Raw genomic sequence first — 24256 nt, forward strand, 5'->3', positions numbered from 1 at the left:
AGAGAGAGAGAGAGAGAGAGAGAGAGAGAGAGAGAGAGAGAGAGTTTTGGGTCAACAGTAATGGTAACACCTCTAATTCCATCAATCTCCTTCTGTCTCATTGCCTTCTCTCCTTCTCTGTCTTCTCTTTGTCTGACATCTAAGAACCTAGTGATACCTAACACTTGATAGGAACACTTTCCATATCTTGTACTGGATTTACAATGCATGAACTGAGTCTAGAACTAGAAGGCCCATGGAAGAGGTGCTCTCATCAGCTCTCTTATCATTCAATAAGTACTGAACAGTTACTATGTATGGCATAGGTGTTATACGTAATAGATACAAAAGAAATGTGACATGGAATTTCTCTAGTTGAGGATTGAATATGTACACTATATTTAGAACATAATGTGGCATTGTATAGACTTAGGCATATGCTTATGTTGCACACAAGGGTAACAAAAGGTAAGAAGGGAGAGATTAATGTGACTTGGGGTAGTTGGGGGAGGTTTCATAGAAGAAAAGTCTTTAAAACTGGGTGTTGTTTAAATGGATTTGCTGAGATATACAGAGAGGAGGGGGAAAGGTGTGATCATACACCAGACATCGGGAATTAGTATGTAGACTAGCTTATTGGAGTAGAGGGTATATGCAGGGGAGTATGGGAAATAAGGTTAGATATGTAGAGTTGGGTTAGATAGTGAAGGACTTTGAAAGACAAAGAGTTAAACTATATGTAGTAAACAAAAGGGAATCATTGTACATTCTTAAGCAGGGGACTGATGTGAAGTAAGATTAATCTGGAAGAGATGTGCTAGATGGAAGGAGAGAGAGTCAGTCAAAACTGCCTATGATACCTAGGCCAGCCCACAAGCAAGACTGGAGCATGCAATCTCTTTATCCTTTGTGCTCCCACAAATCCCAAGTATTACAAATACCCCATGTACAACTATATTTTTATGACTTTTTTCCTTTGTCCACTTTATACTTGGTGGACTTTCTCATTCAGCATATGTAATGATGGGTTCTATGGGTTTTCTATATCCCAACTAGAATGGGAAGTATTATCAAGTTTGGGAATAGCTAGGCCTCTAAGAGACAATGGCATATACACACACGTGTGTGTATATGTGTGTATACATATACAGACATACATGCATATATACACATATCATATACACACATACATACATATATTGCTAGGCCTCTAAGATACAATGGTATATATACACATATATGTACATTGTATATATAATATTATATATGTGTATGTGTACATTATATATACAATGGCATATATATGCATGCATACATATACAGACATACATGCATATATACACATCATGTACATACATACACACACATACACATATATATATCCACAAAATGAAAATGGTTGGTATACAGCAGTGGCTTCATGCCTTACCAAGTTTCCTTAGCAGGTTATAATTTTTTTAATATACCTAAGTGCTTACCTTTAGTTGTCATTTAAAGATTCTTTACAGAGTTCTTAGTTCAAACTTTGCCTGAACATGCAAACCTTGGTTTCTGAGTTTTCTAACCACTTCCCCCATGAATTAAAAGACAATATAAATATAAACTATTTTACAGCTTAGTATCCTATGAAGTTTAAGAAGTAAATTTAAAAAGTATTTATCTCAAAATGCCTTAAAGTTTAGGTTCTATTTAGTGACTAAGGTCATACTACCAGAGAAATTCAACAGGTAAGTACAGGAAGCATTGACTTGCTTAGAACAGCCTCTGTGTGTGTGTGTGTGTGTGTGAACCTGCCTGCCTCAAGTGAGTGCTTTTGGAGTATATAGCCCAAACTTGTAAATAACTTTTCTCCCATTTACCCAGGCCATGGTAACAACTATGCCCTGAAATTAAGAACACTGACTTTTATAAGCTTCTTTTTATCTCTTATGGAATGTCTTATTAAGATTAAAAAACAGAGGTAGATTGCTGTATTTTCTGTACTTCTTCCCAAAGTGTTACGAGCCCTTTAGGGATAAGAAAGTATTAATCCTTAAAATAGTTCTATGAAGTGTAGGGGATAGATAAGCTCACCCTCATTTCACAGGTGGACCCTGTAAAGCATAGAGAGAAGGTGGGGGAAGGGGTTTGAATTCCATTTGCATAGGGTCCCACAGCAAGTCAGGAACAGAAATCTCTGAATAGTAGCCAGTATCCTGACAGCAGCTGTTGCTAGAACATGTTTCTGAGTCTTTTTAGTTGTGTCTGATTCTTCCTGACACCCTTTGGGTTGGTTTTTTGTTTTGTTTTGTTTTGTTTTGTTTTTGGCAAAGATACTGTAGTGAATTGCCATTTATTTCTTCAGCTCATTTTGCAGATGAGGGAACTGAGGTAAATAGGGTTAAGTGATTTGCCTGGAGTCACACAGCTAGTGAGAGTCTGAGTACAATTTGAACTCAGGAAGAGGAGTCTTCCTCACTCTAGGCCTAGCTAGCTCTCTGAAAGAAAGCAGTAAGTGTAAAGTGGCCAGCAGTAGTTAATTGCAAAGACAGGTACTGGCAGTTGGTTTTTCTCTTCAGACAAGTGGGAACAAGAAGTGGCATGGCTAGGGAAGGAATTCTCTAGAGTTTCCCTCCATATCTTGATGACCTCTCTTCCCTGGAGAAACTCCAGTGGGAAAATCACTAGGGTGATTTTCTCAAAGCAATCTGTGAGTTCTGTATTTTCTAGTATGTGTGCCCTATATAATAAATGTATGTCCTTGATACCCTATCCCAAAGTTAGTTCTGACTTTATTAAACTTCCTATTGCTTCCCAGGAGACATTCTGATTAACATTTTTTTGGGTAGACTGATCAAGTTTTTCACATTTCTTAGCAAGGCTGCTGCAGTTCTTAACATTTCTGACATTTTCTTCCTCTTTAGTGATTATCAACTTTCTTTTCTAGACAGTTTAACTCCCTCTACTGAACCTTATTGAGGTTGTTTATTGAGTTTGTGTTAAATAGACAGCCTTGCTTATAAATACGATGATTGACACCATACATCAATTATAAGAAAACCTATGTAACTATTATTTTTAGGCTTAAAAGTGAACACACAGAGATCACACTGTGTCCTCCCCCTCCACCTAAGGTCCTGTTGTACTTTTCTCAATCTGTTCTACTTTGTTATTTTCATCCCTTTCCTATTACAGGATGGTAAGAGAAAAAGAATCTGGCTGACTGAGTCAAAAGGCAGACTGATCCTAGACCTGCTTAAAAGCCCAGGTACCATATAGGTGAGTTAGTGCTTCAGTGAGAAGTCAAACACTTCACTTGAGGTTTCCATACTGACCTCTTTATGTTTACTGCGTTTATAAGGTTTTTGATTCAAGGTAAAATTTTTTTTGGTTCAAGGTAAAATTTGGCTTCTGATTATACCAGCCACTTGTTATTCCTTATTGGGAAAAAAATGTGCTTATAACTTATTTACATATAAATATATATATTTCCCCATGGTTCATGTATATACATAAATGTACATATGCATATATGTATGTCTGAAAATATAACATATGTATATATGATTTCCCCTACCCCATTTTACCCAGCTTTCTAACAATTTCTGCTCCTCTTCCTTTGGAGATTAGAAGGTGAACTCTTTCTTATTTAAAGGGCCCTTATGATTTTAACCGTTTATGTTCTTTATTTAAACTTTTTTCATCATCTAATCTCTTTCATCCCATCAGAATTTCAAGATTTGTCTGTTTCTATTTCTCCTAGGGGAGAGAAGGTGGTCTATACCTAAATTAGTCTGTTAGTTAAAACCCACCCCAACACATTAAGCTCTATTGTCCTTTATTGGGAGAGACTAGTGGATTCAGCCCTGAGGGAAAACACACTTCACCTCTAAATTACAGTTTCCCTGAACTAGGATGACCCCTTCGAAACATTCAAAACATGGTAGAATTAAGGCTTATTTTAAAAAAGAAAATTTAAAAAGCACACCCCACCCCTGCCTCCCCTTTTTCATGTACAATAACTTCCAAATAACTCAGACTTTTCAGTCTGGTCGTAACCTGAGTCTAGATAGGAGCCTTTTCAGTTCCAGAAGGCATTTATTTCTGTATGTCTGTCCGCCTTTTTATTTTGCTTCGTTTTAGCCAGATCTGAGAGAAGGTTACCCATGGAAATTGTCTTGCATCCTTAAACCTTTCAACTATCAGGTCGTGGGCAAGCCTATATGTGATTTGGGCTGAATGAATATACAGTCCTGCATTCATCACACCATTGTCCGTCAGTGTGTGTCTGGTTCGGCCTCTGTGTATGTGGTTTTGTGTGTGTGTGTGTGTGTGTGTCTGCGTGTCGATGTCAGTCTCTGTGTGTCTGTTTATGTCTGCTTGTCTAGGCGCTTGTAGCCCAGAAAAGGAGGTGGGGGAGGGAATTTTAAAGGCCCAGATTTCCCTCTCTGTGTTCTCGGGAGATTTATAATTTTTGTACTCTTCATTGTCTGGGCAACGTGCGACTCTCTGGCCAGGTGTGGTCTGACTAGAGCTTGGGCGAAACCCATCTGCTGTGAGCTCGCAGACTCGACTCGTCCGTGGGGAACCGGGTCCCTTCGCTCTCAGTCTCTTCTCTAATTTATTAGCTGGGAAGGAGGAGAAAATGAAACGATGCCCGAAGACAATGGCAGGGATTGTGCTCGCCTCACGGCGGCTGCGGAGTGAGTCACAGCCGCACGCACCTCACCCTTGCAGCCAGTCTCCTCCTCCTCCTTCTCCCTCCTCTCCTCTCTCCTCCTCCTCCTCGTTTTCCTGGTTGCAGATTACACATTAAAGCAGGAGTTTAAAAAGGAAGAACCACCCAACCTTAGTGGTGTTTGTTGGGATTTGGGAGGCGGGGACTGGCCTAGATTGGGTTAAGTCAGTATGGTTTGTTTGTTTGTTTTTTTCTGCCTCCTGGCCTGCAGAATGATTCCCCATCCCGCTGCCTGAATCTGCAGCCCTCCCAAGCCTCATACCTACCCATCCAAAAACCCCTTTCGTCCTAGTCCCCAGCCTCGTCCCTCCCTCCACATCCCACTCCTTGAACCTGAAGGCTTCCCTTGCCTCATACCTACCCATCCAGACACCCCTTTCGCTCCAGTCTTTGGCCTCCTCCCTCCTTGTGACTTTGATTCCCCAACCCCCAACCAAGTGGGGGAGGGGAAAGGGAGCTCAAGGCAGCTGCAGGAATCGTGTTAGTAAACACTTTCCTGGGTTCCCATTTTCATTCTCCTTCGGTCCCCTTCCCCCTCTTACCCACCCCGACTGGGTCCCCCCTCCCTCCCCTCCTAGCCCCTTTTCTGTAGACGGCACAATGAGGCCATTGTCCAGGGTGTGATTTGAATAAGGGATCGGCGGGCATGTTCCCAGCATTGTCGGAGGGGCTGGGAAAAAAAACCGAGCCCAGGCAGGAGGACCAGACCAGACAGAGACAGATGCCTAAATTAGCAACAAAGCCTTTTGAATGTCCCCTCTAGACAAGGGGTTGCCTTGTTTGCGTGTGTGTTTGAGGGTGTGTAGCTGGACGGCTGCTCGCATGTCTCCCCATGTTAATTAGTTTTGCATGCATGTCTGATAAGGTGCCAGTGTATATGTTTGTCTTTCCTCTGGTGAGGGCTGCTTCAATAGTGGTGGGAGGGCGAAGGAGGGAGGAGGCGGTCAGGCAGTTCCTGAGAATGGAGCCTAGGCTGGAGAGGGGGATGGGAGTTGGAGGGCCGAGGGAACCAGTCTGGGCTGGGGGTAGGGTTAGGGATAGGGGTGGGAAAGGAGAACGTCCTAGTAAGGAGAACCTAAGTTTGGAAATTCATTGTGATTTCTTAGACAAGCGACACTAAATGGGGAGGCTGGGATAATTTTCTAATTTCCTAAATGCTCATCCCCTCCTTTCCCTTTCTTTCTCTCCTCTATCACTCCCCCCTGCCCCCAATTACTTATTGACCTTTTCCTTCTGTGCCGGTATCTTTTGTATTTCTTCCTCTATCTTTTCGCTCTGTCCCTTCCTTCCTCTATTTCTCCCCTTCTCCCCCTCTACTGCCACTGAATTATTAGGAATTGATTATTGTTCTGTCAGAGGAATGCTGATCTATCCATCTGTCCAAGTCCTCTTTTCTCAAGGCCCCTAGGTCCTTCTTTCCCCAAAGTGCTTGTCCTTTTGCCCCGATGGGGCAAAGGGAGCCTTGGCCTCCCTTCTCCTTTTAGTTGGGGTTGGCTAGTGGGCCATAGTGACTTCCTGGATAAAGATCACATCCTTGAGCCATGTGGAATTCCCTACTTGGGGTGGGGACACTTTGCTGGAGAGGGTCGTGTTTGGGCACCCTCTCTGGTTTCTGATGACTATGAGGCAATCCACTTGTGAAACCAGATTGATTTTCTGTCCCATCAGGTTTTTGAGGCTCCAGGCTTCCTGGAACTCTGGCTAGACCTGGGACAGTGGGTGGAGGCAGGTTTCAGTTACGAAAAGTCAAGGGTCTAGGTATGGAGGTGGGATGAGGGGCCAGTGGAAACAGTCTAGCATGTAAATCCAGTCAAAGAAAATTTGGATTGCTGGGCTTTGTAGTCATGTCCCAGTGATGAGCAGGAGTGAGTGGGAGGGGAGGAGGAAGGAGAGAGAGGATAGCTGGTGGTAGTGCCCCTCACCTTGCCCGAGGATCATTGCTATCAGTTCTGCAGTTGCAAAACCTGCTGACTTTGACACACATGGAACCTCAATTACTGTGATGAAAGAAATAGACCTTTAAAGTTGGGGAGGAGGCCATTTGTTGTTTTTTTGTTTTTGTTTTTAGCTGGAGAATAGAAATGAGTTTTTGAGGGAGAACCATGTAGAGGAGATTTGAGTTAAAATCTGAGTGAGGGTAGGCCAGAGAAGTGGGGACAGGGAAGTCAGATCCCCTCTCCTCCAGGATCTGGTCTAGATCCTATTGCCCATCAAAACCTATTGGGTTCTTTTTGTAGTAGCTGTTGTGACTTTAGCTTGAGATTCCTCCTCTGTAAAATGGAAATGATAATACTTGCACAGGATTTCTGACAGGGTCAAATAAGAATGTCTGTAAAGCACTTCCTGAGACTCTATATAAATGAAATTATAATTATTATTTAGTCTTCTTCAAAATGGACTCAGAAAGGTTAAGCCTTTGGGGATAAGGGGAGGTTGTGATGTGGGTCAAACTTGAAGTTTTGGGACCCACGGCTTCATCAACAAGGAATACGTCTCTCCAGGAAGCAAGGAGAGACTAGGTAGGAGAATGCTAGTGTTTTCTGGCAGCCCTCTGTAGGTTGCCCTAACTGCCCCAGAATGGACTTTTATGCTCTCTCCTTCCCACTTCAACGCCCCTCACAGCTGCTAGAGGCTTGCCCCATTCTTTGCCTCAAGGAGACCAGGATCCACAGGAAAACTGAGTTGGGGATTGGGAGATAGAGGGAGCCTAGACAGAAATGTGGCCCCTCTGGAGCCACAACCTCAATAGTAGGGAGAAAGAGGGAAGGTGATTTAGTGTGATTGTTGAAGAGTCCAGATATTAAAGGTGATAGGGACTGTGGCCCAGAGGAATGAAAGGGTTCTTGATGGGTTTGGCTATTTGAGAGTATGGAAAGGCAATGTAACCAGACCCAAGAGGGTAATGGATCTGGAGGGTCAAGGGTCTTTAAGGGGCTTCTCTCCAGGCCATCACCTCTATTGGATGCTACTCCTTGGATTCAGAGTCTTAGGGGCAAAATAGGTAGAAGTTGGTACCCAAAAATGAACCCACCAGTCCAGTGTTTATGCACTTGCTCTGAAAGGAAGAGAATCTGTTAATTCCTAGCTAGAAATAGAATTTGTAGGTCATATTTAGCCCATCAAAGCCGGCTTTTGTCCATTCGTTTTGCCATTCTGTCTTTAGACAGCCAGAGGTATCAGACAGAGCCCTGCCCTCCTGTGTCCATCACCACTTCCATAAACGTGTTCACATTCCCCACCGAACTCCAGGCTTTTCTCTGGATTTCCTTCCCTTCCCGGTCTTCTTCATTTCCTATCACTCAGCTCCCCTCTCTCAAGCTCCGTGGTCACCTTTCCACCAACACTACCCTAACCCATGCCGTGCATCACCGCCTCAGTCAGCTTTCGGGAACATAACCAGGGAATCAAAGGCTCTTAATGCGCTAGCGCAGGGGCTGGGACTCCAGCCAGGGCCTCCCGAGAGAGGCAGCTGGGCTCCGTAGAGTCACGGGAAACCGCCGGGGAGCTGCCTGAGCCACAAGAGTTAACGCTGCAGGCCTGTTTTAATCCAGGCCTAGGAAACCCAGAGCGTCCCTCCTGCCTGCTTATCTCCCTGTGTCGGCTTTCACCTCTCTGCTGCCTTGTCTCTTCACCAGCTAGCTCTACCTTCATCCTATCCCCCATCCCTCCCTCTGCTCCCTAACTCCGTGATCTTCAATTACCCCCCCCCTCTCCCCCTTCCTCCCTCCTGTTACCCACCCGCTCCCGATCTCTCAATCTTTATTTTTAGATATATCTCACTTTCTGTCTCCTCTTCTCCTCCTCCTCCCCTCCCCGCCTCGCCCCCATATCCTCCTTTGGCCAGAAATTCTCGTAGCCAACTGAAGCCTAGGAGAGTGGGAGGCTAGGAGGGGGGAGGGGGAGATGAAGAGTTGCTGAGAGAGGAGGATTGGGGGAGGTGCTAAGAGTGGGAAGTTAGAGGGGGCGCTGAGAGTGGGAGACTGAGGGAGGCGCTGAGAGTTGGAGGCTGTGGAGGAGGGGTGTACGGAGCGGGGAGGCTGTTGGGGCTTGAAGGGTTGAGTAGCTAGGGGAGGAGAGTTCGTGGGAGGGGTTCCGAGCCGAATTTTAGGAGACTTTGCCCCACTCCCTTTCCCCGCCTGGGTGAGCCGTCTCAGCTGCCGCTTTGGGTTCCTTAATCTAGAGATCAGCGCGGTTATCCGGGGGCGGGCCGGTAGCAGCTTGACTGAGGTGACAGGGGAGCTTTAGAGTCGCACTCGGCTGGCAGAGCAGCACGCAAAGCCAGGGAATCATATTCCGAGCGCGGTTCCCCTACCTCCCGGGGCAGCCGGGTCGGACCAGCAGCCGAGGCTCAGTGCTGGAGCCGGAGCCAGAGCGCTGGGGCATGGGCGGATGGGGTTCACTCGCTCATGCCCTCGCTCTTTGTGTGTTTTGGGGCACGGGTGGGGGAAGGTAGGGAAAGGGGAGAATTACCGAGATTAAGGATCTAGCGTCAAGTCCCTTTCTGCTTCGCTGAGGTTTCTTGCTTAACAGCTGAGACTTGGAGGACTGAAGCACTTCCTCCCCATGCCTAACCCCCACAATCTGCTGAGCCCCTGGCCCGAGTTACAATAAGACTCTGAGTCATGAAGCTTCCAGATTATCCTGAATTTAGCTCTTTTCACACGGAACCGATGAAAGGCCTAGTAGCCACAGCCTGGATCTGGGAAGTTGGTTACCTGGCTTCTGCTTTGTTTCTGATAATGGGCTACTCCTTCCCCCTCCTCAGTTTCCCCTATGTATAAAAGGAATAATGCTTCTGACAGGATCTAGATCCCAGAACAAGCATAATTTGGTGAGCACTGATAGAAACTGAGGGTCCTGAAATATGGTGAACTAAGTGACAGCACAGTTGTCCCCAAGGAATCAGGAAGCTGAACCTCAGGAAACGGCTTAAGAGTGGCGTGGGTCAGCTGAGAGTGAGACAGAGAACTAGAAGACAGAAACTGGGACCAAAGGTTAAGAAGAGGGATGTTGAAAAGAACTTGGACTCAATACCCAGGGAGGCAAGGAAAAAGATGAGACCATGGAAAATTCTTAAAAGGATTTCCAGAGGGGCCAGGTGGCTGATTTGTTTGCAGAATGATAACTATCCAATAGAAGAGGCCTCTGGGAATTAAATGGGGGAGGGAGAGGAGGGAAGAATCATCCCCAAAGTCAAATGTGGAGCCCTTGGGCATGGTGCAGATGGTTCTGCCATGGTCTATGACAGCAGGCATTGGAGAGACCACAGTTCTTACCTATTCTGACCCATATCTTGTCTCTGCTACTATCCATTGCCATTCAGGTACTGAAATGGGGTGTGGATACAACTGAAGAAGGATCTATTTCTTTACAAAAAAGAATGCTTTAACTTGCCCCCCCCCCCATTCACCCTTCTCTTCACCACCATGCTCCACTCTATCCTCCCTACAACAGTCCTGTGGGGAAGTAGTCCAGAGAAATTCAGAAACTTAAAGTCATAGTGGAATGCAGTTTGGAACTCAAAGTCTTATCATTTCCTCATATTTCACACATTGTATGTCTAGCTGTTTCCTTGTCTATTCACTCCCCATCTTCCCCAGAAAGCCACACCTCAGGTAGTTCTTTATTGAGATCCAGAATTATGAGAAACCCTGCAGTGAAGCACTATGGTGGGGATACTCAAAGGAGGTATTAACTTGTCTCTTTGGCTTTCTATAGATCAACTATCAGGATTCCATAAGCTTGTCCTTAAAGAGGATCATTTTCAACCCCATCTAAGGTATCTTCATCTAGAAAATTAGGTTGTTGGATTGGATTACTTCAAAGGTCCCTTCAAACTTGAACTCCTAATGATCCTAGTGTGGAAAAGATACAGAGATGTTAGGGTATCTCTCGAGGTGGTGGCAAATGTTGTAGAGACACCTGGAAAGATATAGCTTGGGGAAAAGTGTATCCTCAGAGCAGTAAAGCTATGGGTCAAATGTTAAATGTCATAGGTCAAATAAGTCAACTGTCAAAGCCTGAGAGTCTCCACAATATTTTTCAAAAGTAAAAGCAAACTATCTGAGAAACTCCAAAAGCCTTTCTATAGAATTCAAGGGGGTAGGGGTGGGGGTGGTAAGAGCAGTGTGTGCATTACAATTATTCTGATTCTGAATCTTTTGTGTTCACAGAGATCATTTCACCTTCACCAATATATGACTTTCTTATTAGAATTATAGTGCTCTAGAGCTGAAAGGATAGAAATTATTTAGTCCAAACTTGTCTAACCGAAGAAGATAAAGTAGTTTCAGCCAATCAGTATCACTGGGTTGATTGGAGACAGAATTGTTTTTAACAGTTTCTCATTTGAGTTCTGAACAGACCCATCCCAGTTCCACTTTAAAGAAAGGAATGTGGAATCATAGAAAAGGATCCTCTATCAAAACCAGGACCTGATTTGGCTTCTGTGTCCATTTCCACTATGAAGGATTCCATAAGGAATTCTTGGGAAGCTCAGAGATTTCTGGGAAAATCTGTTCCCTTTGTAAATATCAATCATCTTTCAACCATGAGAGGTTTGCCCTTAACATATTTGGCTTATATGGCAGAGAACTGGACTGGAAACCAGGAGACTTGGGTTCTAGTCCAGGCTCTACTATTCTTTATATGATCTCTGGCAACCACTCTGGGTCCTTTTCATTAATCTGTAAAATGAGGACATTGGACTAGATGATCTCTGAGGTCAAATCCATTTCTATACTCCTTTGATTCATGTCCAGGCTCACCTACCCATAGATGAGTCAAACTCCTCCATCATGTCAGCCTCGTTGTGGCTGACATTGCTCAAGACAGCCTTTTTCAGAGTCCCAAACCTTCTAATGAGCAAGATTTGAGGTGGGCTCCTGAACACTGATGCTTTTCTCTTGTTCCAGGGTCTTTTGTCCCTTAACAAAATAGCTATATTCTAAAACATGGTTTGTGGAAGAAGGCAGGATCTGGAATAATTGAATGATGCTGGAAAAGAGGTGCTAGTACTTTGTCCTATAGGAAATGTTGCTTCAGTGTATACAAACAAAGTGCTGGCATCTAGAAACAGTCCTTACTTGTAACGAATTTCTATAGGGGTTCTTAACCTGGGATCTGTGCACCTGTTTAGATGGATAGACAGACAGACAGTTGCATTTCATTATAATTGATTTCTTCTATTTTCCTATATGCTTTATTTTATTCATTTAAAAAATAATTCTGAAAAGAAATCCATATCCTTCACAGATTGCCAAAGGGGTCCAAGACATAAAAGCAATTAAGGACTCCTGTTGTAGATGGTCATTTGGCCCTGACAGTGGCTATCCTACTACCAGACAGGCTCTTTCCTGTCTGAGGGACACCCCTGATTTGGGGTTTTCAGTACTTTTCCTCTCCAACTTCTTTCCCTCCCTAGTGGCTTCTCCATTCTTACACAGAGGCTAATGACAAAGGGAGTGAACCAGAGACTGAGGAACTCTCTTCTACTCCCATAACCCATCATTGAATTACTGTTGGAGGCTTAGGTCACTGAGTTTTTCCAGTGCCTTAGTTTCTTAGCAAAATGGACTTAATGATATCTACCCTCTATTAGAGATGGTGAGTGAATGGATGGAATACTATAATATATGAGAAGGGCTTTGAGATGCTAAAGAATAATAGTTTTCTATTACATTCTTGACAAGTAAGATATCAACTCCTCCTTGGCCACCATTATTCTCTCAGAAGCATCTTCTCTGTCTAGAGTTCTCTATAGTTGTAGTTGTTTCATTTAGCTTGATTTTCCTCATTCAATGGTATAAGATATTCCTTCCCTATGTGACTCAAGCAATATGATACAGGCATAGTTGAAAAAATAAAACATAGTTGAATGGAAGTATGGAGACTCAGGTTCCAGTCTTAACTATGTCAATAACTTCCTATGTCACCTCAAACAAATCACTTCTCTGGACTTCTGTTGCTTCATGTGTTATAAATAATATATAATATGAAATAATAAATAATAATATGTAATTAAATAATATAAATAAGAGATTTTATGATCTGAGAGCCACACCTATTCCTTCCTCCCTATTCTCCTTCTAACCTCCCACAAATTGTATATTGATGAAGATTCTTCTCCCATAGCACACTGTCTCATTTTAACCCCTTTTATCTTGTTATCCTTTTTTTTCTTTCTTAAGAAGGCCAATGAAAACACTTGATTGATAGGTCAGCAGATGCAAGTCTCTGGTCTTTCCTTCCTTCTGGATAAAGCTATAATCTTTGATCAGGCATAGAGAAGAGATTCACTAGAGTCTTAAATAATGTTCTAGCCAAGTTCAGCTTCTTTGACCTTTTTGGGTCAAAGTCTTTCTGGATTATAGATATCCTATAAAAATGCCTGAATAGATTAAGCCCTGGGGGGAGATCCTGGTTTAGTAAAGCAAACTATTTTACACAGGGTACCTCACATCCAAATGCCTTCCTTTCTTTTGGATGAGATGGTGTTTGCCCTTTGTCCTTCCATTTGTAGTGTTAGGATAAGCCCAACAGCTCTTTTCCAAACCATTTTTTATATGGAACTCAGCAGAGTTGTGCCACATCCTGAGAAGGGGTAACCCTTGGCCATAATCTCTTGGCTTTTCAGAGATGGAGTTACCCTTTACCCCAGGGATTCAAAACCTTGCACTCAGAATACTAAGCTCTGTTATAAGCATGAGAGAATACTACTTAGTTCCAAAACAAGGATATGACAACCTAGGAACCCACTATGGACCACACAGTCAGGAGCATTGTCTGTATTGGGCTTTGACTTTCAGTAGGTGAAGGTGAATCTGGAAATCTGATTCAGTAGAACATAGAATCACTACACCATTACTGAGTTCTCCAAAGGTAGAAATCATTAATTAGGTATATGTGTTGGTGGGTTTTTAAACCATTTCTGGAGGAGTTGGGGCTACATAGATTTCAGAACTATTTTGCTAGAGAGGTCACTGTACAATCTGAGAAGAGCTGTCAGGTCCTTTCCCCACCTCCCCACCCCCTCCATTCTCCAGAGAGCAGTAATACTTACTTTCAGCCCTAATAACACCTGAATCGGATTTATAGGACATCTCTCTTCCCAAGAGCTCAAAGCTCTTTCACATATATTATTTCTGTTTCTTCAGATTGTCCCCATGAAGCATTATGGAACAGCTTTTTTTCTTGTTTTATTGAAAAAAAATTGAAGCATAAAGGTATGAAGTGGCTTGTCAAGGTCACAATTTGTGAGTACAACAAAGCCAAGACTAGAAGCTAAGTGCTTTTTCCCCTGTTAGATCCACCAGACCATGATGGATTGAAAGGGGAAATAATGATAATTAGTAAATAACATAGAGCTACTTACCATTACAAAATGCCTTCCATGCAATATCTCATTGGATCCTCACAGCAAATCCCCTTGTAGGGAAACATTCCCTGCATTACAGGTGAGGAAACTGAGGCTACAAAAGAATACCTTCCTTGCTCCAGGTCACATAGCTAGTAGGTGGTACAGATGGAACTTGAAATATAAATCTCCTGATTTTGAGGCTAATGCTGTTTCCATTGCTATAGATACCTCCTCTGCCTGTGTGTGTGCCCATGGTGAGTGCCTAGGTTGCTTTCCTTATTTTGGGACAAAAGTGGTATTGTTCCTCTAGTCCCTTCTCTGGTGCACCTTACTGATAATCCCTGGTCTAACTGCCCAAGTCCCAAAAAGGCCAGAAAACATGACCAGGGTTTCCCCCATTCCCAGAGTATATCATAATTCAGTTGAGCTCACAACAAAAGGAACTGTGAGGAAGGAATGCTAAATTCATACCAGAGCTAAAAATGAAAAACAGAAACAAAAGAAAGTCACAAAGGGCTTCCATTGTCATCAATAAATGACAAAATGCTAAACATTTTTGATCAAGATCATCTTGAATCTAAAACACCTAGAAATGCACATGGATGCATAATTTGTATAGAGGGGTATGTAAATGGAATTTCTTACAACCCATCGCTCACACCCTTTTTCTTTTTTCTTTTTTTTTTTTTTTTTTAGTGTTTTCTAGGGGAGAGGCACCTGACTTGGGAAGTTACCCTAAGGTTAACTTCCATAAAATCTCCAACTGTCCACTCAGCCTCTGGTCTGGGGTTGACTTTCATCTCTCCTATCCATGCTTCTGTCCATGTCTATGTGCCTGTGCCTGGATGGCTTAGAAGTACAAGGCAATTCTTTGGCTAAGTCTATGTCATAGGGATACAAAACTAAAGATATTTCTGGGCGACTGACTGACTGACTGCTCATGGAAGTATCAGCAGAAATACCCTGGGAGGTCTCTAATGCAAAGAGCTCTGGATTTCCAGGGTTCATAGCCTCTAGTTCATGTACAGCACCCCCTCCCCAGCTGTCCTCTTCTTCCTCTTCTTCCTCTGCCTCCTCCCCCTCCTCACTTCAGTATGCAGCAGGCAGGCCCTGGGCCCTAGCTGCACCACTGTGCTGTTGCCAGGGGAGCCGTTAGGCAGATCTGAGCTATGCAGGGAAAAGACCCAGCCTGTCAAAGTGTCTGAGATGAACCATAGCCCAGTCCCCCTGCAGCTGGGCTCAGACACGTCTCGGCTCTTGTTCTGAGCCTGGGAATGGCAAAGCCCAGTGAGGTTCAAGGGCAAACTCGCTATTCATTAGTCAGGGGTCCTTGACGTCCTGTCTCTCCTGTATTTTTTTTTTCTTTCTCTCCCCCTTGTGACACATTCCTGGGTGCCTTTGGTGAAAGCTGCCCACCCCCTCTCCACATCCCTCTGCATAAACTCCCCCCACACCCTCCTAAGGAGACAAGGCAGGCAGGAGACAATGGCTGCAGGGAATTATTCAAGCAAGAGACCCAGCCGGGCTGACCACTGTCTCCCTCAGATCCTAAGACCTCTTCAGTCCCTTGATTGACTCCAGCCCTCAGGATATCATCTTCTCAGGGCATCCCAGTGCCATCTGCCTGCAGAGACCCTAGAAAAGAAACTCCCATGGACACTATTCCTGGAGAGTCACCTAGGCTCAAAGCCACTCCAGGAAGACTACTTTTTGCAAGATGTGATAATTTCCTGGGAGGTCTTTGTGTCTTCCTTAAATATCCATCCTTGTCACTACCATTTATCTAGGATGATAAACCTTTAAAGGTGTGCTAACCCACTTCATCCCGCATCATAACTCAGTGCACCTAAATATTCTCTGATGATCATTTATTCAATAAAAAAATGTATTGTTCAGACTACTCAAAATGATGGATATAATACTTCCTTCACTAAAGTCCTCCACAATGCCTCATGGCAGCATGAAGATGACCCTGTATTCTCCAAGGCCATACCAGTGGAAGATGAGTTATGACAAGTTCCACCAAATGACTGTGGGTCTCTGTCCAAGATCAACCTGAGTTCCAAGGGGGTCATCACCAGAAGGATAGCCATAGGTAATTTTTTTTTTTTTTGGAGAAAGCTAGGTGGCACAGTGGATAGAATGCTGAACTTGGAGTCACACAGACTTAAGTTCAATATACTAGTTTTGTGACTCTAGGCAATTCACTTGAGCTCTTTCAGTCTCAGTTTCCTTATCTGTAAAATGGGGATAAAAATAGCACCTGCCTTACAGGGTGTTGTCGTGAAAATCAAATGAGATGATAATATATGTAAAGTGCTTTGCAAACCTTGAAGAAGTATATAAATACTAGCTATTATTATTATTCCTGGAGGAATCCATAGCAACTCATAAAACTGTCTTAGAAAGCATTAGGGGGCTTGTGATCTGCATTGGTGGAGTGAGTATTCATACCTACCAACTTGTACCTTTTTAAGTATTGTATAGTAGTTGAAATGCCCATGCTAGCCTTTGTGGTGTGGGGCAGAGACATAATAAAGGTAAGCAAGGGGGGATCGATGTTCTCAAGTTTATAATAATGGTTATGAGCAGACTCAGGTCACCTGAGAAAGCAATTTGGCATTTACTTAGTGGTCTGTGGAGCAAATTGTGCATTTTGAATTTTCTGTAGGTACTTATGGGCTGAGTATTCGATATAGCGATCACAGGAAATTCTGTAGTGAGGGGGCATTATAAGAGTTGACTTGACATAATTTCTACTTTGCTAGGTCCAAGTTTTCTAGGTTCATTGAGTTTTTTCTTTCCTATTAGGCATTTATCTGGGGAGATCCCATTCCTTGTATGGGGACCCCAGAGTCCAAATGAAGCCCCACCACCTTGTAGGGGAATGTTATCATACTCTGGGTACAGATAGGTAGGAGAATTCTGCTCCTATTGCCACCAGTACACATATTACTTTAAAGACTCCACTCCCTCCGCCCCAATTGAGGTGTCATTGTTTGGGGGGGGGGGTGGCAGGGATGTGTGTGAGAGCACAGCTTTGGGGACGAATTCGAGGCCAAGGAGGGAGCTGTGAAAGCAGAATATTTGCATAACCAGCATGTGTCTGAACAGAGAAAAAGAGAGATATCAGAGAATTCAAAGGGGACTGTCTAGGAGAAAGGGTGGAAAGGAAAGGAGGGGAGAACGAACGCGGCCACGCATGGCCCCGTAACACCCCAGAGGGATTAAATTGTCCAGAAAGCTGCTCCCGGGGCCTGGCGTTGTGTTGGGATGCACGGCGTGGCGAGAGGGGCAGGACTTAGCCACTCCCCTCCCTCCCCCCCTCCCTACAGGGCATGAATAGGCGCAGGGCGCGGGCGGACAGAGCTCTCTATTAGACTGGATCGCCACCCGGGGTGATCGCCCAGTCTGGCCGCAGCTGGACCCTCGGGCAGTGCGCTATGGTGCCAGATTCCAGGCCCAGGCTCGCTCAATATGCATCAGAGAAAGACTTGGGGGGAGAAGGAAGGTGGAGGAGCTGGGAGCTAGGTGCGCAATCTCACCTAACCCTGGTACCTCAGGAAACCGCCAGGGGGAGTCGCGAGGAGGTGTTGACCCTAACCTTTGGAACCTAGATAACTGGGCTAGTGATGTTTGTAAAGCAGAGACTTATCGGTTAAAATTGAAAGAAAGGTTAGCGACCAACCCATCCAACCTCTTCATTTTACAGCTGAGGAAACTGAGGTTTCAGAGATTTCCCGAAGATCACATCCAAGAAAGGAGTTTGATGTGGAGTAGAGACCCGAATCCTTCCAATTGTTACTGCCCAAGTAAGTTACCTAGGTTGTAAACTGCTTAAAAGGAGGTTCCTTAACTCAGCTAAACTTTGGATCTCCTTCAGTGTCTAAACGCAGTCCTTTGCTTTGCACTGACACAGAATTAAAACTGGGGTGGGGCATATTATATTGTACTTAATCTACCTGAAATTCAATTTCCTCAGCTGCAGACTAAGAGAGTTGGACTGGATGATCTATAATGTCTCTTCAAGTTCTAAAACTATGACTCTGACAAGGACTCAGGTCTAGACCAGTGTTGCTTGTACTACTGGGTATCGACTACTACTTTAATGGGCATCTTAACCTACTTTTTTTTGGGGGGGGGTCATCTGAGAAAATGTCCAAGGGCCGTGGGAATGAGAAAACGGAGAAAACAAGAAACTATAGTAAAGTACTTCAGTTCTAGCTCTTGTCCAGCAGAGGTATTCCTCCTGCCTGTAATGATGTTAACTTGCATAATCCAAAGGAGCACTAGCATGGGGTGTATGGGGGACAGGTGGGAAAACCTATGGTCCACTCCCAATTCTGCAATTAACTAGCTACGTGACTGTGGATAAGTCATGTAACCTCTCTAAGCCTTATCTCTCATCTGCAAAATTAGGGAGTTGATTGAATGAACTCTTTGAGATGGTCATTCAGGCCCATTCCAGGTTTATGAGTCTGCTAATTTAGAATAATGGAGTTCAGGAGTTGAAAAAACCTGAGAGATTGTCCAGCACACTTATTTTATGTATGAGGAAAATAAGGTACAGAGCTATAAATTAACTTTACCAAGAACACACAGTTAAGAATTGGGACTAGTTCCCAGCTTCTAGTCCAAAGTTCTTTTGCAATGCCTCAATTTCTCATCTTTCTGGCATGCACTTGAAACATTAAACTTCTATCCTTCCCTTTATCATTTGCATTATATATGCTAAGACCCACATATAAACCAGAATGCTCAGAAAGAGAAGAGAAAGTTTTGATTTGAAACTTTAAAAAAAATAGATACCTTTTGGGGAAGAAAAAGACATTGTTGACTTCCAAAATATTCAACAATTAGTTTTTTAAAAGCCACTATAAGAGTTCATTCCAAGGTCACATTCCATTCTATTTTACCTCAGACTGCTATGATAGCTTATTAACATCAATTTTTTTTTAATCATCAATTTTTTTTTCTTCCTTATACCTTTCCCCACACTGGAAAAAACTCCAAACCCTCGCAACAAATAAACATAATCAAGTAAAACTGTTCCCTTATTTACCATGTCCAAAAATGTGTATTTAATTCTGCATATTAGTTCATCACCTCTTTGTCAGAATGACAAAGTGGTTTAGTCATGACAATAGATGGACAGTACAAGTGTTATGCTGATATCCTCAAGAAATTAAAAGAATCAGAGGAAGATCCCCTAGTACATTAGATGGATTCCCTCAGGAGAATTTTTGGAAAATTATATTAGTCCACCTCACATTTAATTTAATTATATATAGTAAGTCTTCAATGAGCACCGGTGGGAGGTGATTAAAAAGAAAGCATGAGACTTATTCCTTGGCTGAGTCATTTGAAGTCTTTTATAGGAAGACAATCCAGTGGAGCAGAAATAGTGCTGGCTTTGGAGTCCAAGCACCTGGGTTAAATTCCTGGCCACTTTTGTAATCTGTGTGACTTTGAGCAAATCACTTATCGTCTCTGGCCCTCAGTTTCCTCAGCTCTAAATTGATAGAACAGGACTAGATCTAGATGACCTCAGAGCTTCCTTCTAGCTCAAAACCTAGGTGAGCATTGTCTAGTGAGCATTTTTTTTTTTAATTTTAGGAGGGTGTACAGTCAGTCGATAAATTGAATCTAATCCAAATGCTAAAGATTATGATTCCAGATAATACTACTATGAGTGAGTAGGAAGAGACTAGAAGATGTTGACTAGAATTATGAGAAGGTACCATGAAGGAAATAGAACTTGAGATGATTCCTGAAGGATAGGTAGAGAAGAACTAGTAGTGGTGGAAGTGAGGATAGAATTCCAGGTCAGTAAATTGAATGAGAAAATATAGGGAGATGAATATTCATAGTCTTCTGGTGTCAGTGAAGAAACCAACCTGGTAGAAAAGAGTAAATATGGAGAAGTATTGAGAGAGACAGATAAATAGTTAAGATGGGACCAAGTTGTACAGGACTTTGCCAAGGTGAGTAGTTTGGATTTGACCTTATAGGTTTTGGGGAAGTTCTGAGAATGCATAAACATCTATCTGTGTTATTTCTTCCCCCATGTAGGGACGAAGTTTGGATAGTCCAGGCAAGGAGGTATACAATATTTCTCATCAGACCAGTGACTCATAAAAACACACTGTTTAACACATATTTTTCACATACTTACACACACACCTAAATTAGCAGCAAAGTCCTGTGAAGATACAAGTTGAGATCCAGCTAAAAACTCCTGACTTTCCCAGGGTGATGGATCACCCATCCCAATGGAAGAAAATCTATTCTAAAGTTGTGTTATTTCACTACAGCTTTGACTTCCTCACTAATAAATTAAACTTGCCTAAGCTAAAGTTCAGTGTTCTACCTTGCTCTCTGTTAATTATTTCTTCACTCTCAAACTTCTGAAACTATATTAGATGTCCTGACACTAGCCCTATCTTCCCTCACCCCATCACTCTCCAATTCAAGTGAATTTTGCAGTGGTGCATTTGGAAGAAAAGAATTAAACTGCATATGATATGAAGGGTAGGAGGAATCTTAAATTGTAAAAATAATCTGACCAATAAATTCACTGGCTAGCTTAAAACTTGCTGATCTAATTTACCTAGTTACCTGATGGTTCTTATCTTTAAATTGGCTGACACATCATAAAGTACAACACCACCTCAAGCATGGATCTATACCAATTTCCAGCCAAAATGACCATTTTCCCCCTCAAATACTTCACTGACTCTCAATCGGAATTTATCTTATTGATATTTTTACCATCTTCTCCTTGGTCTTACCCAATCAGACTGCCACTCAAATACCAACCTGGTCCTTGGTATACCTCCACCCCATGCCTACCCCCATCAGTGCACACTCTTATACAATCACTACCTTATAACTTTTACTTAAACTATGTGTCACTCAGTGATTAATATACCTATCTTGTTACCAACTTCACTAAGAATTCCATTTCTTCTGGGATTCTCTATGCTAAACTGAAGTGGAGGTCAGAGTTTCATACAGAAGAATTTATATAGGGGATGGAGGTTGCCCATTTGGTTAATGTAACTCACTTGAACCTTCTTCACAGATTCCTGAAGGGCCAAGCTCCAGATGTGGGACAAAAGACTGGCCTTTGCTGAGCAGTTGATGCCGGGAAGAAGAGGAGACCCTGGGCATAATCCCCAGTGGAGCTGCACCTTCTGAAGATGCCCAGCATATGGAAGCCAGTGGAGGGTTTGGAAGAAGATGAAGATAAGGAAATGCTGATAAGGGCCTGGAGGAGCCCCTCAAAGAGAGGTCAAGTTTACATAGCAATGCCAGTGAAGTTTGGACAAGAGCTGAGACCTCAGACCTGGTTGGGGACATTTGGGGATCCTATGTAGAAACTATTCTCTTATCACCTTTGAGACACTCCTAGAACTTGGAGTGAACTGTCTTACACATTCACCTAGGTAGGGAAAAGGATACAGTCAGAATACTTTTCTACTGTCACTCTAGTTTTGCTTCTTCCCATACCTCTTTCTACTCCTTCCCATCTTCCTTCAATTACATCCTCTGACTTAAATAAACATTTATTTGCCAAATAAATGCTCCTGGTGTTTCTGGTCAGCTCTGCTGAAAAGGGATAAGTACTGACTTGATCAAGAAATGGGAAACTGGTTACTAGTGGGGGAAGGATAACTAAAATGTCTATAATAGAAATTTGAAAGATTTAATGGGGAATAAGAATAGGTGGGAGGAGGTAGTATCTCTCTGAGCCCTGGGAGGAGTACTGTGATGAACCATTGCTTTCAGCTACCCATGGTAGAAAGAAAAGGAAGGAAAGTTCCAATAAAGCACTGAGAAAATAATGTTTTTATTTTATAGGCCTCAGGAGCAGAATGATCCAAGGGGTGCAGACAGGAGAGGGTTGGGTGGAGGGGAGCATCGTACAAGCTTCCAGATGAGACCACCTGGGTACATGGAGGCTGTTACATGTTTTTCCTACAAAAGGGCTCTTTGAACCCCTTCCTTCATAAAGCACCCCTCTCGTGCTGCTCCCAGGCAAGGAGGGAGGTCAAAGGATAAAGATCTGAGTCATGGAAAATACTCAGACCACGTCTGCTCCCCTAAGTAGGCCTCCTACTCACTAGAGTTTGGAGAGTGGGGATAATCTGTGGAGTTTTATTCTCTGTAGGGTGAATGGGTGGCATCGGATAGAGGACAAGATGAAGTAGAGAAGGACTGAATATAGAAAAAAACTGGCAAAAAAAAATGTGCCCACTTCTGCCACCAGCTCCCAGAGGCCTGTTTCGACAGCTCTTAGCCTTTTCTGTAGTCGGAACAGCGTAGGAACAGGAAACGCTGGAGCCCTAGGCATTGTCCCAAAACAAGACCTGGGCTGTTAAAGTGTCATGGCTTCAAGGGACCTGGGGACCGAGGGAAGAGAGAAATTAAGGGAAAACCGGACTAGAAGCCTTGGCTCCAGAGGTCGGGGCGCAGCTCTAGAGGTAAACCCTACCCGGCCCGGTCCGCCTCAGGGCGCTTCCCCCCACCCTTCCCCCAACACACCCGCCTGCAGGGCCCGGGGCTCCAGCTCCAGACCCGGAGCCAGCCAGGCCCTATCTCCCAGGAAGAAAGAGACAGAAACTCCGGCGGGAGAGGGATTGGGGGTGGGGGCGGGTAGCACAAAGGGGTTTTTATTCAAATTTGTTTAGAGTTTCGTGGATTTGCATGAAAAATGTGTGAGAAAAGCCAGCTCCAGTGACCTCATCTGCACCTGCCATTAACGTTCAATTAGCGGCTGAATAGCGTCGAGCCAGGCGCAGACGCGACGTGCGGAGAATCTGGCCCCGAGCGGGCTTCGGCAGAAGCCGGTGCACCCGGAGGGGCGGTCGGTCTGCACACTGCCTTCCTGGCCCCTCCCCCCCAGCACTACCCTTACCCCCGCCCCGCAACTTCCCAATCTCCCCAACAGGCCCAACCTTTGAGCCTAGTTACCAACCCCGACAGTCTCCTCCCCATCTAATTGCCAAAGCCTTCAACCCAATTCTTAACCCTCTTCAAAGCACACCACACACACAAACACACACACACACACACACACACACACACACACACACCCCATCACAGAGATGGCATAATGACCTCCATAAATCCCAGGCTCTATGTCTGGAGGTTCCGGGGAGAGGTGAGGGGAAGGAGTTGGATAGTAAAAAGGGGAAACACTGAACTCCTGATAGTGGACAAAGAAGGACCCCAATGAACCCAAGTGCCGCTTTGAGATCCTCAGTATCCACTGGGAAGGGGAGGGGCAGAGTCTTCGTCCAGCCCTGAATCAAGTCCCCCTTGGAGAGAGATTTGGGACCCACAGCTCCTAGCCCTAGTCCTTAGACCGAGCTCAGGAGCCAGTCCGCCCCTCGCCTCCTCCCGGACAAAATGTCAAGTACAAGTTCAAGTTCAGGGCCGTGCCCCGGGGGGCGCAACTCTTTCCCGTCACCGCCTTTTGTTCTTGCTCTGACAATCGTTCTTTATTCCCCCTCCGGGGCTGGGCCCGGCTTCTAGCTGCCGCCGGCAAACTCTCCCTGCCCCACTGCGGCCAGCCGTGAGACGTTCTTGCAGTCTGGGTTCCTCCTCAGTCGCAGGGGAGCTAAGTCTTTGGGGGACTAGGAGTGGCTATCAGAAGCCCTTGGGAGAATTTTACTCTCCTTCCCTTTTCCTCTTTCCAGTTCAATTCGGGGCAAACTTTCTGTTCAATCTTCGAGTTGCTTCCACCAAGCTTGGCCGCTTGAATTCGTTCTCAGGTAAGTTCAGTTTTCAGTGAATTCTAGTTTATAAGATTCCTTCTCACCTCTTCTCCCTCCTCTACACATGGGGTCTGGAATTTCTTCCTTGGAGGGGATATCGCGGTGGAGTGTGTGTGCTGGGAAGAGGATTCTTTTAAAAGGGGATATGTCTACTCTCCCAGAGGTGAATGGCTGCCACCTCCCTTTGGGGCTTACAGGTACGACTGAGTCTTGGAGGAGACTCACCTGATAAAAACGCCAGGGAGGAGGGACAAGGAAAGGTCAGACAATCGGAGCCCTAATCCAGATGTCTAGGGACTCTGGATTGGGGGGTCGGGAGGGCAGTGGGCGGGGGAGAAACTTTTCCATGCCTTCACCTATTCTTTCTCCTCCCTTGCAACCCTTTTCATTCACTGTCTCTCTTCTTCTCACTAGCTTTCC

At 44.2% G+C, this 24256-nt stretch overlaps 1 long non-coding RNA gene across 1 annotated transcript in view; it reads left to right on the forward strand.

Moving 5' to 3' along the window:
• Positions 1–21614, forward strand: part of LOC138169268 (uncharacterized) — a 35147-nt gene extending 13533 nt beyond the window's left edge. Inside the window, exons 4-6 of the long non-coding RNA XR_011170313.1 lie at positions 3154–3237; positions 17767–17866; positions 21139–21614. This is a non-coding gene — a long non-coding RNA (uncharacterized lncRNA). The remainder of the gene's footprint in view (positions 1–3153; positions 3238–17766; positions 17867–21138) is intronic.
• Positions 21615–24256: the final 2642 nt, after the last annotated feature.

This window comes from Petaurus breviceps, unplaced genomic scaffold (genome assembly GCF_028583685.1).
Source record: "Petaurus breviceps papuanus isolate PSGF00001 unplaced genomic scaffold, PetGlider_PUasm1.0 37, whole genome shotgun sequence".
In the NCBI taxonomy this organism is placed as follows: Eukaryota; Metazoa; Chordata; class Mammalia; order Diprotodontia; family Petauridae; genus Petaurus; species Petaurus breviceps.